The 13,885-nt window shown below is 35.9% G+C and overlaps 1 long non-coding RNA gene across 1 annotated transcript; it reads left to right on the top strand.

Moving 5' to 3' along the window:
- The first annotated feature begins 813 nt into the window (after positions 1 to 813).
- On the top strand, positions 814 to 2,020 carry LOC135215074 (uncharacterized). The gene is made up of 3 exons (XR_010314546.1): positions 814 to 1,035; positions 1,245 to 1,445; positions 1,923 to 2,020. It is a non-coding gene; the product is annotated as an uncharacterized LOC135215074 (long non-coding RNA).
- The last annotated feature ends 11,865 nt before the right edge of the window (positions 2,021 to 13,885 follow it).

Below are 13,885 nucleotides of genomic sequence, written 5' to 3'. Positions count from 1 at the left end.
ATTTACATATATTTGTAATTACTCGGTGAACTTGATTGGATTAATTTGGTATAATAGGAGGTTAAATGTGTAAATAGCAGGCTTTTTTTTATCTAAGTAATAATTAGTTTCGTGTTTTATTCAAATTCAATTTCTTATTGATTTTTTAAAATATAGTAATCCTTCAGGAAATGTCTGATTTTTATTACAAAATACAAAAAATTTCTTGACAGCAAATGCAAAGCAGTGGGTTTTTTTTTTATCAGAATTAAGGAAAATTAGTTTATATTTTGTTTGTTTTGATGCAGACCTTTATTTGCTGTGAATCCCTCCTCCACTCCCTCAGATTAGTTAAATTATTATTATGACAAAGAACTGTAGTTGAAGAAACAACTGAGTCCATATCTAGATTGTAGGAAGACTTTTCCTAAAGGTTTGGTCTTAAATGAAGAGCTAAAATTTGGGCAATGTAAACATTTAATTATTTTTGATGGGCCAAAAAGAATTTATGAAAATAAGACAGAAAGCAGTGCTGCTGCTGAAGACAGTGGTATCTCCTTGGGCCCCACCTGCATTGATATCTGTTGTTCATCTACGGTATACTTTGCAAGGCATATTGGAATCATAAACTCCCTGATGGAGCTAGTTAGCTTTAGGACTGTCTTTGTGAGTGGAAGTATAACTGAGTATGACAGGCTAGAGTAGTCTGCATTTGCACTATTTGTGGGCAGCTCTGTGTACCTTCTTATGATAATGTAAAATGATTTGCAACTAGAAAGTATTAAAGTATTAGGTTGGTATAAAATATAAAAGCGTAGGCTTTTCTTTAAAGTGCCTCATTTATGCAACTTTTAAAAGTGATAATAATATGCTTTGTTTTACCACTTAGGTACGCGACATTCTACACAAACTTCCCGGTATTTTCTCTTGTCTTGGACCGTGATGTTTCTCCAAATATTGCTCTTACATATCCTGAGCTATATAAGGATCTCACGAAAGGAAGATCACTCTCTTATAAAACATTTTTTCATATGGTGTTAATAAGTATATATCAAGGTAAAGTATACTTTATTATGCTGAACTACATTAGATCATAATAGTAACAAAGATGAACATAGGTTGTATTCAAACATACAGAAGTTTATCATTAAGTATAAGAGATTTCATCCATAGCCTGCTTTTGTTTGGTATGAATAAATTATGAGGTGGCCATATTCAGTTTTCTCTATGTATTCAATTGAAAAGGTCCAATTATTTGTTTTCAGGTGGAGTTCTTATGTATGGAGCTATGTTGCTTTTTGAAGATGAGCTCATTCATGTTGTAAGCATCAGCTTCACTTCACTGATTTTAACAGAACTTCTCATGGTGGGCCTAACTGTACGAACGTGGCATCCTTTGATGATAGTAGCTCATTTCCTCTCTCTTGGGTTCTACGCTTTGTCAATCATTTTTATGCACTATTTCGGTAAGCAATTAAGATTTTTAAAAAATTTTAAGGTACTTCAAGAAGATATCGTTGTTATTGGAAAACATAGCTCATTTGTTTTAATTGAAGAGTTGCCATCTGATTATTGTAAAAAAATATGTGTTGTTCATATTTCCAAAGTACAATACCCATCAAAACAAAAATAACAATTCAAAAACAGTATTGATTTTAAGAAAAAATACTGATTGTTGATAACATTACATATAGGTATCGTATTTAATTTTCACCTTCAGTTTTTTTTGGATAGCAGTAATACTAAATCACTAAAAGTACTTAGTTAACAGTATTTATACACATCAATTTTTTCACTTTTAGTGTTTCCATTATAAAAGTATCATTTGTTACTGCACATTTTCAGTTTTCATAAGGGATTTCTTAGATTTATATTTTAATTAAGAAAGTGGTTGAAATATTTTTTATTTTCAACATTAAATGCCATAATGCTTGTTTTTTCAGATTGGGACTTCATAAAATCAAAGGACTCTTTTGGAAAGTAGTCGTGATAACCCTTGTATCATGCCTTCCACTGTATGTGCTAAAATTCTTACGAAGAAGTTCACTCCACCACTTACTCAAACTAGAAGATTAAATACCTTCGGCAGTTCTTCATTGTCTCAGTCAAACCCATGAAGTGCTCGATTTATTGTACTACTTCAGCCTCTCATATATGAATAACTAATACATTCGTCGTATATTCTTTTTAGTATAATGTAGTCAGGTAGACATAAATGAAAGTGCCTCAAGCTTTTTAATGCTATATTTATTTCATAGTTTTAGGCTGAATGAGTGGTGTTTGAAACAGTTCTATTTTTCTGGGAGATGTGAAACTTCTGACAGTAAAAGGAGCTTTGTAATATATGTTGATATTTTGGTGTTGGTATGATCTTAAGTGGTAGTATTCCAAAGTAGTAAGTGTAATTTATCATGAATGGCATTTTTGTTGATACATTTTCTGTCTTGTTTCAAAGTTATTTAACTGTACAGTGCATTGTAGGCATTGCTAAAGGTTTTTTTCACATCCATTTATGCCCTGGCTGTACCCTTTGTCCTTTATTATCACCCTTCCCATAGCTCTTTTCCAGTTTAACTGATCAACATCATCTTTTCCCTCTACAATTTCTCATTGAAGCAATAAATTATGTGGGGGGAGTTGTATTATGAGAATCTAAAATTTTTAATGAAAACACACATAAAGAGCCCAATGATTGTTGTGATAATAAGGGATGATGATATGAGTTTAATCAATAGTGAACATTTATTTTATCAAGGAAAATATTTAAGTGAATTTTATTTTGAGAGATTAGATTTCATTTATGATGTTCTTAGAATCTAGCGACAGTATTATTGCACATTCAAAGATTGCACCAAACCTTATTTGTTTGGTTAAAGGTTGTATAACGCTATTTTTAGTTTACATTATCCTACCCCTTTTATGTTTAAATTACTCCTGAAGATATCATTTATCTGAGACCCTGTACTACACTTTCCAAAGTTTTATTTGAACTAGAGTGCTTCTTGAGTAATGGATTTTTTTTTATTTCTAAGGTTTTGACAAAGAAATTTAGTGAAGAAGGTTTTAATGCACTGCAATCACAAAACTAATCCGATTATGTCATTTTATTTAAGTTGTGCTTTTGAAATGCATTATATATTATTTACTATCAGTTTCTGTTAAGTATATAGTTGATTTTGCTATTGATGCTTAGGAGCCTGAGATGCTGCATGATGTGATTTTAGATGGGCAAAGGATTTAACATTCCAGAATTATTTAGTATGAAGGGTAAAAATCTTTTAATACCTGTACTTCATTACTGTGAGTAGAAGTTGAGAAAAAATTTCATATTTCCTGTATGTTTTGACTTTATTGATAAGGCGGCTAAATTTACATTAAAGAATGTTGGCTTTGTTTGTGGGTGAGTAGAAGAAATGGGCAGTTTCAGTATCTTACACGTTTTACTTAATGAATTCAAACTGACAAATTATTATACGTACTCAATCATTAAAAAGGACAGAAAAAATATGTAAACAACTGAGTTTCCCATATTTTTGTTTAAACTGTTATTTATCATGAGTCTGGCTTCAATTGGGAGAGATAGCATAGGGTTTCCGTTAATTCTTTGGATGAAGACCATTTCAAAAGCATCATTTACACTGATTTTGGAGCCATTTGGTATCTGGCTCATGCTGCCCTGAATGATTTTTATCAGGTTACGTAAAACATAAAATGAGTAAAAGTTGTTGTGTTTTGTGAGTTTCAAGTTATTGAATCTACACTGTACATATTTGAGTTTGAGCTGAACTTATCAGGGGAGTGTTCTTAAATGTGATCAAATTCTCCTAATTGTTTTCTGTAAAGTATATTCCCTTGCTAGTATGTAATTGATAAGCTACTGAAAACATTAAAATAATTATGTGAATAAAAAACCTCTGCAACAAAATTCTTGTTAATGAGAGACATTTTTTTTTATTCTAGTCAGTGCCAGTTAACAGTTGGGAAATTAAGATGAGTATATGAATATAAAGTTGTAGAGGAGGAGGTGAGTGTAATGTCAAATCAGAATATATTACATGGAATGGTAGTGGTGGATACTGGAAAGCACTTGATATTTCATAAGAATGCATAAAAAATTATATTTTTTTGCATTTTTTTTTTTAAAACCCCACCCACTGAAGAATATACTCATCCAAGTTAAAAAGAATGAGATAGAACTTCATGAGTTTGCTGATTTTAATAGTCAAATTAGGTGCTGTTAAATTTAAGTAACCACATCATGTGGTGTATTCAGGATTACCTACTGTATAATGCATTTGCCAAAGTTTCCATGAGACCTCTGTCATAAGTATTTGTTTTGTATTACTAAGTTAAGCTAAATTACTGAATATAGTTAAACTGGTCCAGTTTGGTAGCTGTTGAAACAGACCAGCATGTTAAAATTCCTTATATAATTTGGATATCTGGGACAAGATCAGTTTTCATAGTGCTTTTGTTGAAATCGACCTGATATCGTATTATAAGGGAAGTATGGTATTCAGATTTACCACAAATGTTGTATGAATGATGATAAATATTTGATGCATCAATTATAATACCATATCGAGAAACATACAGAACAAGAACTTGATTTAAAGCCATTTTAAGTGCAAAGCTTTCTAATTTTATCTATCATCATACAAATAAGATGAATTGGATAATACTGGAATGGATATTTGTATGTAGTTTTATTGGTTTTTAAGATGGCTTAAAATGGATATGAAACATACACATTTGGTTTTAGTGAATAGATGGGTTCAATTAGTAAAAGTCTTCTGTTCTTAGATGTGTCTATCATGGCTGCATGGATTTGAATGATAAAAACAAAATAGCTGGCTGTATTTATTGTAAGCATAGATTTTATATATTTTTCCATATCTGTGGTCTTTCTCTGACTGGTAGTGAATATAGAAATCTCTCGAGTCCATTTAGTATTAATTGGGATGATTCTTACCTACTGTTAAAGTTAGCTTACATCTTTGTGCTGTAAAGTATGATTGGAAATAAAAAAAAAAAAAACTGTTGACCCAGATGGACTGTCTACATCACCTGTTTTCCATTAGGTGGTGATGGAATGTTTACATTCATGTCAAAATTCTTCCTGCCATGTGTGCTGTATGAATTGGCTGTACTAATTTTGATTATTATTTCCTTGGAATTTCTGTGCGATATATTGTGTTTCTTTTTCTGCTTGCATTTTGTTGTCTACAGCAAGCAGAGGTAGAAGTGTTAAGGCTCTGCAGAAATGAGTTGTGTAAACCAAATGTGTTCAGTTGAGCATGTTGGTTGTACAGTATGTAATCTGTAGGGGTCATGACTGTGATTTTTCTTCTCCTTTCTCTCACTGTGAAGCAAGCAAAGATTGGTCTGATGAGAACATGAATAATTTTGTGAAGTATGGAAGCTATGGAAGATCTATAGATTGTGTAGACAATTAGTAAGGTTTGGCCAAAAGCCTACTCTCTCCCTTCTTCTGGTGATGCTTCTCACACTACTCCAGCTCCTTCTCATGTAGACTTTGTGGTTCACCAGAAATGGATAGGTAAATGTCAGGAAGATATGAGTTTACTTCTGTAGTTTGTAGGGCATTCATCTGAATTTACTATGGGTAAGGATCATGATTTCCCCCTAAGTCAATCAACCGTTTTTTGCTTTCCTTCCCATGAGAGGTGTCAGAACCTTTGTCAGTTTGTAGTCTGCCTTCTGAACTGCCCTGCAACAGTAAGTCTTTTCCTCTTCCAAGGAACCAAGGCTTGCCTTGGAACAGAGGTCTGTGCCCTTTGCAGTCTCTCTCTCTCACCTGTCTCTACTTTGCAGTCTCTATTAATTGGTCTTCTGTCTTGAAATTGACTTATTTTCTGAAAGAGTTAAGGGCTCCATGTCAACTGACCCTCATTAGCATTATCTAGGCATTATAAGTATGGTATTCTAATTACTTGAGTAGTTATTTGTACCATGCGTCAATACTTAGGTTGTTCAATCATTTATTTCCTCCATATCTGATGAGATCTCCATCCCTCTCACTCACCCTCCCTTCCCCTCTGCCTCTTATTCCTCACCTTTTGATTGCATTGTAACCTATTTGTACTGGTGGCCTTTCATTTCCACTGCTTTTTGTACTGTGCAAATGGCTTCTACTGTCATTGTAGCAAGGCAGTCCATAGAGTCGAAACTTTCGCCTCTTGGATTTGTTGTTGAAGGCTTGAAGCATGAGGCAGGGATTTTTCTACCACGGCCCTGGTGATGTAATGCGAGAAAACTGCCTTCTGTCCAACAGTGTCTCTCCCAACCAGTCAACTTGTCTTAGGAGTTACCTGCTCCCGCCCAGCTGTTTTTGGAATGTCCCAGTCACTTACTGTGAATCATTGCTGGCATTATGAGGTCTGTTACCATCTGAGATGCCTCCCATCTCACTGTCCCAGTCTGCACATCTTTAGACAGGACAGATTTTGACCTCAATTCAGAGGATTCTCCACTGATCGGTGCTCTTTTGTTGGCTTGTATTTCACCTAGTGTTCAAGCAAGTAGAAGTAGAAGTTATGTGATTCTGTTAAGGTGCATTTTGAGGCAGTCTCCAGTTTTACCATTAAAAGCAGGTTCTCAGAATGCAACTGCTTCACTCTTCAGTTTTATGAAGCTGGTGTAGAATTGTGACAGGTATCGTGCCAGATCATCATCCTTCCATATAAGACATGAGTTTTTCCAGTTGCTTGATGCAAATTGAAGAGCTTTGAACTGTAAGGTTCTTTGGCCTAAAAGTGAAGGGGTGGAAGTGCTTTTGAAGTCTTTATTGTTGACTTTGGTGCTTTCTTTTGTGAAGGAAACTTGCTGTTAGCAACACTGCTCATTTATTACCAACCCAAAAGTTAAAAAAAAAAAAAAAAAAAAAAAAAAAAAAAAAAAAAAAAAAAAAAAACCAAAAAAAAAAAAAAAAAAAAAAAAAAAAAAAAACGTTCAAGGGGCAGTGGCTCTGGATGAGGCATTGGAGTGTTATTTACCTTACATTGGTAGAGTTATTTCTGACACTTTGGGAGATGTCTCAGTTTTTACCAACTCAGGGGTGGTTTCTGTAGCTGTTTTTTGATGCATTTCATCATCATCTTAACCTCAAAGTATTTAGGGCCATCTCTGAAGATATCCCAAATCAGGAGAGTATGGAGTTCTTAGCACAATTTTTGTAGTCTTCCTTCAGGTGTCCTGTGTTTGTCTTCAAGGTTTTTGTATGAAAAATCAACCTAAACCTTCTTCCAGTTCTTCCACTTCCTGTAAGCCCCTCCAAGTGATTAAAGCTCATGTTCATGTTCCAAGTAAAAAGAATCACAAAATCAACTGTAACTGATGTTTCAAGCCCTCAAACTCCAGTAGGAGTGTCTGGCAAAGTTTTGGAGCAGAACTTCAGGAGGGGAAGGTTCTCAAGGAGGGATGCATGATATATATATATATATATATATATATATATATTTTTCACTTCCACCCTTCTTAGCATCCTTGATATCCTTCGATAAGTTCCATGTTTGCAGATCAGAAAGTTGTTATGCCAGGAAGTGATAAAGCCAGTTTATGACAAGTTATGGGTTTTACAGTGGCCTTTTATTGTTTCCAAGGCCTCGAGGACATTTCAGTCCTCCAAACTACATTGTCTGACTAACTTTTCAATAGAACCATCCAATTTGTTGCTGGTGCTCATCCGAATGGGCAACTAGATGAATTATGTCAATATCCAGAATCCATACTTCTTTGTATTGATCCACTCTATTCAAGGAAGTATTCATGCTTTGTCTTGGAAGGGAAGTTCTTCTAGTTGAAACTGGGTTTTGGCCTAAGCATGGTGACCACAGGTATTCATTTGTATTGGACACACTGACCAGTGTCAACAAGTCTGTGCTGCTCTGACTCAGTCAGTTGTTTGTCTGGGGATCAAGATAAACTCTCTCCCCCCTAGGCTTCAAGATGAATTTTCTCTCACTGCTTGGAACTTTGACCTTTAGAAAAGCCTCCAGCCAGGAAATGGGTGTCCTTTTGTCTTTTATGGGTCATATGGCTTCTTGAGAAGTTAGTCAGCTTAACTCATCTAAGAATGAAACCAATTCAATTTTACCTCAAGAATTCTCAGGAAAAGTCATGTCTTCTGGACACAAAAAAAAGTGGTAGTTCCCTCGGATCTTTTGGCTTTTCTTCTTTGGTGGAGAGATCAGTCACGACTGCTAAGGAGTCTACCTCTAGACCTCAAGAGCCCAGACCTCTCATTGTCCTCGATGCCTTGAGGTAAGGTTGGGGAGCCATTCTGGGGAACATTAAAAATGTTGTGGATGTTAGAATGTAGAGGAGAGCAAATGCACATAAACCTAAAGCTTAGCAGTTTGGAATGGTCTTATGCCAATTGGAACATCTAGTCAGAAACAGCATGATTGCATTTTTGACAATTTAACCTCTCTTACATAAGGGGACACAAACTTGAGAGATTTGTTCAGGCTAGCAGAGAATCTACTTCTTTGGTCCAAGTCCAGGAACATTATTCTCCTACTACATTCATCAGGGAGAAGTGTTATCACAGACCAACTTTGGCAGGAAAGGCCATATTCTTCCCTTCAGAATGGTCTCTTCATTTGCAAGTTTGTCAAAAGTTGTGGAACCTTTAGGGAGCCCTGAACATTGATCTGTTTGTGATGGGCCCAAACTGCAAAACTCCAAGTTTATTGCTCTCCATGCCAGGATCCTCAGGCATTGGCAGTTGTAGTCATTAAGTTTTTGACATTAGCTCAGTTTGAGCCTTTGGATAAAACTACCCTCAAGAACTCAGCTTTGAAGACACTTTCTTTTAGCTCTTCTTATGGCAAAGCGTATTAGTAAGTTCCAAGCCTTTTTTTATGTGCGCTTTGTTCAAGGGGGAGTTTTTTTCTTATATCTCATAGTTTAGGGCTAAAATAAACATCAAAGCAAATGCCCTTACCAGATTCGTGATGGTGCCAAATTCAACTACTTTTGTAGGCAATGAAGAAGCTCTGCTATGTTCAGTTAGAGGTCCAAGGATAACCTCGATACTTAAACCTTTAAGAGGAAATTAAGAATTTATTTTGTGCTATGTTATTTTTTTTATGCTGCATAAGTTAGTCAGCTCACACATGGTTGAATCCTTATCTTTTGCCATTTTTTAAAGTAAACCTCATAATGTCTGTTCTGTAAGTGTGTGTTTTATTAACTTTAAAAACTTTTCAATAGAGAAGATTGCTAACACTGCTCGTTGGAGGTGTCACTCAATTTTTGCCTTGTATTATTTATTAGACAAAAAAAATTCCAAAATTCATTCAAAATTGGTTGAAGTCCTCGGTTACCATCCATCAAAAGGACGATTTTCTCCTGAAATCAACTACAAGTGATTTTCCATTCTCTCCCATAGTCTAGAAAGCATGAAGGTACACATTGGTGGATAGGCATTTTTCCTTCATATTTGGAGGGCAATGTCTTTAGTTTTGACTGTATCCATTGTGGGCTTTTAACTCTGGCACAAGAGTCAGTACTGTATAGATGTGAGTCCTTTTTTCCTGTAAGGATCCTCCAACAACTTTCATTACGAGAACCACCTCCTGTTGTGGATCAACTGTCTGGCAGCAGTACTTACCAGGAAGGATCACCCAAGTCTCTCTCTCTCTCTCTCCTCTCTCTCTCTCTCTCTCTCTCTCTCTCTCTCTCTCTCTCTCTCTCCCCACCTTAATAAAGCTTTTAGTTTGCTGGGCAAAGTGGATGTTTCTCTGGCTGCTCTAACTTACCATCCCCATTCAATGTGGTAGTCAGCTAACTTTCACAATAGGTACAATAGGTAAGATTATTTGGGATGAATATTACCAAATAATGAGAATTCTTATAACAAAGTTGATTATAAGATACTTACTGTTGAAGTGGAAACCACTTCACATCTTAGTGGGTGGTAAGGAAGAATTCGGACAAGAATGTAAACATTCTGACACCACCCAGTGGGAAACCTGTCATTATAGATAGTCCATCTGGGTCTGTCAAGCATTTTTCTTTTGTTTATTTTGAATACTGATCACACTTGACAGTGCAAAGATGTAAGCTAAGTTTAAACAGGAGGCAAGTACCTATCCAAATGATTCATTTTTATAAAAATTCTCATTTTGCAGGTTGCAGTTTTCTTCTCAAGGCATTTGTATATACATATTTCACCCACGTTATATAGTTACCTACCATCTTTTATGTTCAGTTCCTAATACGCAATTCTTTTCATATACAGTGGTACCTTGAGATACGAGATTAATTCGTTCCGGAACCGGGCTCGGAACTCGAAAAACTCGTATCTCAAATCATTTTTCCCATTAAAATTAACTGAAATGTATTTAATCCGTTCCAGACCTATGAAATATACCCCCAAACCATCGTAAATAATGAAGAAAACACACATATAAATGTAGAAATATAGTACAAAAAAATTATACAGTAATATATTTTAGTAATGAATAGAATTAAAGTAAAATAAAGAAAGAAAAAGTTAATTTAATCTAACCTTGGTGACAGTCGCGTGCGGGCGGCTAAGGGAGGCGAGTGACGGAGGGGGAGGGGTGGACGGCTACATTAGTCCCGTTACGTAAACAGGAATTTTCCTAACAGAAAATGAAAAATGAACATTAAAATGTAAACTAAAACTAAAATTTATCAATGAATAACAAAGTTACGTAACACAACAAAAAGTTAAGAACACGTAATCTTACCTTGCTGACAGGCGAGTGCGGCTGGCTAACGGAGTCGAGTGGCGGAGGAGGAGGAGGAGGAGGGAGCAGGGAGGGGCTAGTCCCGTTACGTAAACAGCATTTTTTCGAACACAAAATGATAACATTAAAATGTAAACTAAAACTGCATTTCCTTAACTTTAATAAAAATTTGCACTTTCCTTAACTTAAATTTGAAAAAATACTAAATGCACTTTAAACTTAAAACTTAACCTAAGCGATACGTAAGTTTAATCAGCACTTGTTTTCTGCCTTTTAGAATCACTTTCGGCACTTTCATTTGCGCTTCTCTTTAACGAAAATTTATCCAAAGAGCTTTGCTTCTGCCTCCCTTTAGAATGTTCCGGAAATGAGTCAAACAAGTGTCATTAAATAACGCTGAAGCACGACTAGTCGAACTTTTTCTGGATGTTTCTGTTCAATGAAACTCGAAAGTGTTTCCCACATTGCTAACATGTCTTTAATTTCTCACTTTACCTCTATCGGCAGCATTCTCTTCTTCTTTTCGCCACTCTCCTTTGCACGTACTTTATTTGGCCCATGATGGTAGGTAAAAAAGTTCACTAATTCGTGAAAAAACAGCGAAAACACGAGTACAGCTCACAAACACAACTTAAATCTGTCGGCCACACGTGCGAGTGAGCTCGTGGATGCTCCCAGCTGATGCTGCCCGCGAACGCCAACTAGCGGTGGCATCCCCGAACCAACTCGGATCTCGGGACACAGCTCGGGTCTCAAGGCAAAATTTGGACCGAATTCCACCTCGGGTCTCAAAGCACTTTCGTATCACAGGACGCTCGTATCTCAAGGTACCACTGTAGTTGTATTTTCAGTGTTAAAGTAGGAGTATTTTTGTATAGATACAATACCATATTCATATTTAGGCAAATGTTTGCCACCACTGAAAAGTAGTTTTGATGAAAAGACTAAAGAGAGTTTTGATTATTGGTGGCAGTCTGCTTTATCTTTTAAGTACTTTATTATATTGAAAAATTTGAAGATGAAAAGCTGGGATATCTTTTATGACTGTTAATGGCCATGTTAATATTTTTCAAAAATATTTCTGCTGTACACTTTTACTGCTTGTGAGTAGAGTATGAGATGAAAGGTTTATTTTATATAGAGTGATTTAATATACTGCTATATGTACTGTAGTGTTATATATACTCTTGTTGCATTCATTTTGAATTCCAGTTTAGATACCAAATGTTGATCGAATTAACTTGGCCAGCTTATTCTTGGTATATGAAAGCCAAACAATTTTATTTATGACCTTTTTGAACCAAATAATTTTAGCTAGAGTTAACTATTGTTAAGTTCGGGTTTTTTAGTTTGATTTCATCAGTAAAACAATAATTGAATGACTCTTTTTCATAATTTACCAACATTTCTACCAAAGTTTTTTTGTGAATAGTTAACTAGAGCTTCTATATCTGTATTTCTAAATTGAATAATAAAAAATTATAAACACAATCCTAGTGTCAATATTTCCTACAAATTGCTTTTTATTATTTTCACATCTGTTTGTTTCCATCTGGTTGCAACTAGTATACCACTTAGAATTTTCTTGCTAAAATTTTTTCATTTCATGTAAGAGGAGCCCCTTTGAGCATAATTTTTGAGATTCAAAAGAGCTAACGTGGTTGTGGTGAAAAATACTCTTAACATGATAATCTTCCAAAATCTAGAAAGGAAACTTATATAAAAATTTGCAAGTTATGAAGAAGAAAGTAAAAGGGAATCAAAATAAATAAAGTAAATCTACAGAGGAGGAGGACAAATGGCAGAAAACATGAACACAACTTTACGAAACATTAAAAAATGACAGGAAACATTAACACTAAACTTACGAAACACATTAACAAATGGCAGAAAACATTAACACTTAACTTTACAAAATACTTAAAATTAAATTTCTTTTTTTTTTTTTTTTTTTGTGTGATTTTTTTTTTTTTTTTACAAAATTTCAATTTCTTCACCACTTTCAACTTTCTGTTTTTTCGTATCACTTGGATCTTCCTGTTTGCTTACTCGTACTAAAGGCCTCTTTTAAAAAAATAACTATCCAAGGAAGATTGCTTCTGCCTGTTTTTCACAATGTTCCTGAAAACGACTCTGGCAAACGTCATCGAACTGCGCAAGCATACAAACCTGTGTAAGCCTTTCGGGGTGTCTCTTTTCTACAAATGATTGCACTTATTGAAAAGCAGCTAGAGCATCCTTAATTTGGCTGCGTTGTCATAGGGTCCTCCTCCTTCTCTTCGCCACTGCTAGAGAACTCTTCTTGAACGATGTTAATGTTGTATGGCCTCCAACTCCTTCAGTTCATCCGTCTTAAGCTCTTCTTGGTGCTCCTCGAGAAGGTCATTGATGTCGTCCTCGTCGACGACCAGCCCCATAGACTTGCTGAGTGCAACGATCTCTTCAAGATCTGGTTGTGAAACAGTTTCAGGATCGTCAACGGTTTCTGAATCTCGGGCGGATACGGCATCAGGCCAGAGTTTCCTCCATGAAGAATTCAAGGTTCGCCTCGAACCTGCCAAGCTTGATCGGTGAGTCGGATGCATATGACAACATTGAAATGCTCCTTCCAAAATTCACGCAAGGTGAGGTTTGTGGTGTCGGTGATGTCGATACATTTTCTTGAAAAGATGTTTTGTATACAGCTTCTTGAAGTTCGATATCACTTGCTGGTCCATGGGCTGGAGGAGAGGGGTGGTGTTAGGCAGAAGATAAAGAACCTTGATAAAAGAATACTCCTCTAGGATATCTTCCTCGAGGCCAGGAGGGTGAGCAGGGGCATTGTCCAACACCAGCAGAACATTTCAGAGGGAGGCGCTTCTCTTCCAAAAATTTCTTCACTGTCGGGCCGAAACACAGATTACCCACTCGGTGAATGAAAGTCTTGTTACCCAGGGTTTCGCATTAGCCCTCCACATCACTGGAAGCTTCTCCTTAAGCACTTTGTGGGCCTTGAAGGCTCGAGGAGTCTCCAAATGATACACAAGTAGAGGCTTCACCTACAATCCCCACTGGCGTTGGATCAAAGTGCGAGCGTAAGCCTGTCTTTCATAGGCTTATGCCCGGGTAGCTTCTTCTCTTCCTCTGTGATGTACGTCCAACGAGGCATTTTTTTCCAAAAAAGG

This window comes from Macrobrachium nipponense, chromosome 5 (genome assembly GCF_015104395.2).
Source record: "Macrobrachium nipponense isolate FS-2020 chromosome 5, ASM1510439v2, whole genome shotgun sequence".
Classification (NCBI taxonomy): domain Eukaryota; kingdom Metazoa; phylum Arthropoda; class Malacostraca; order Decapoda; family Palaemonidae; genus Macrobrachium; species Macrobrachium nipponense.
The sequence above is the reverse complement of the archived record's forward strand: the minus strand, read 5'-3'. Positions and strand labels throughout refer to the sequence as shown.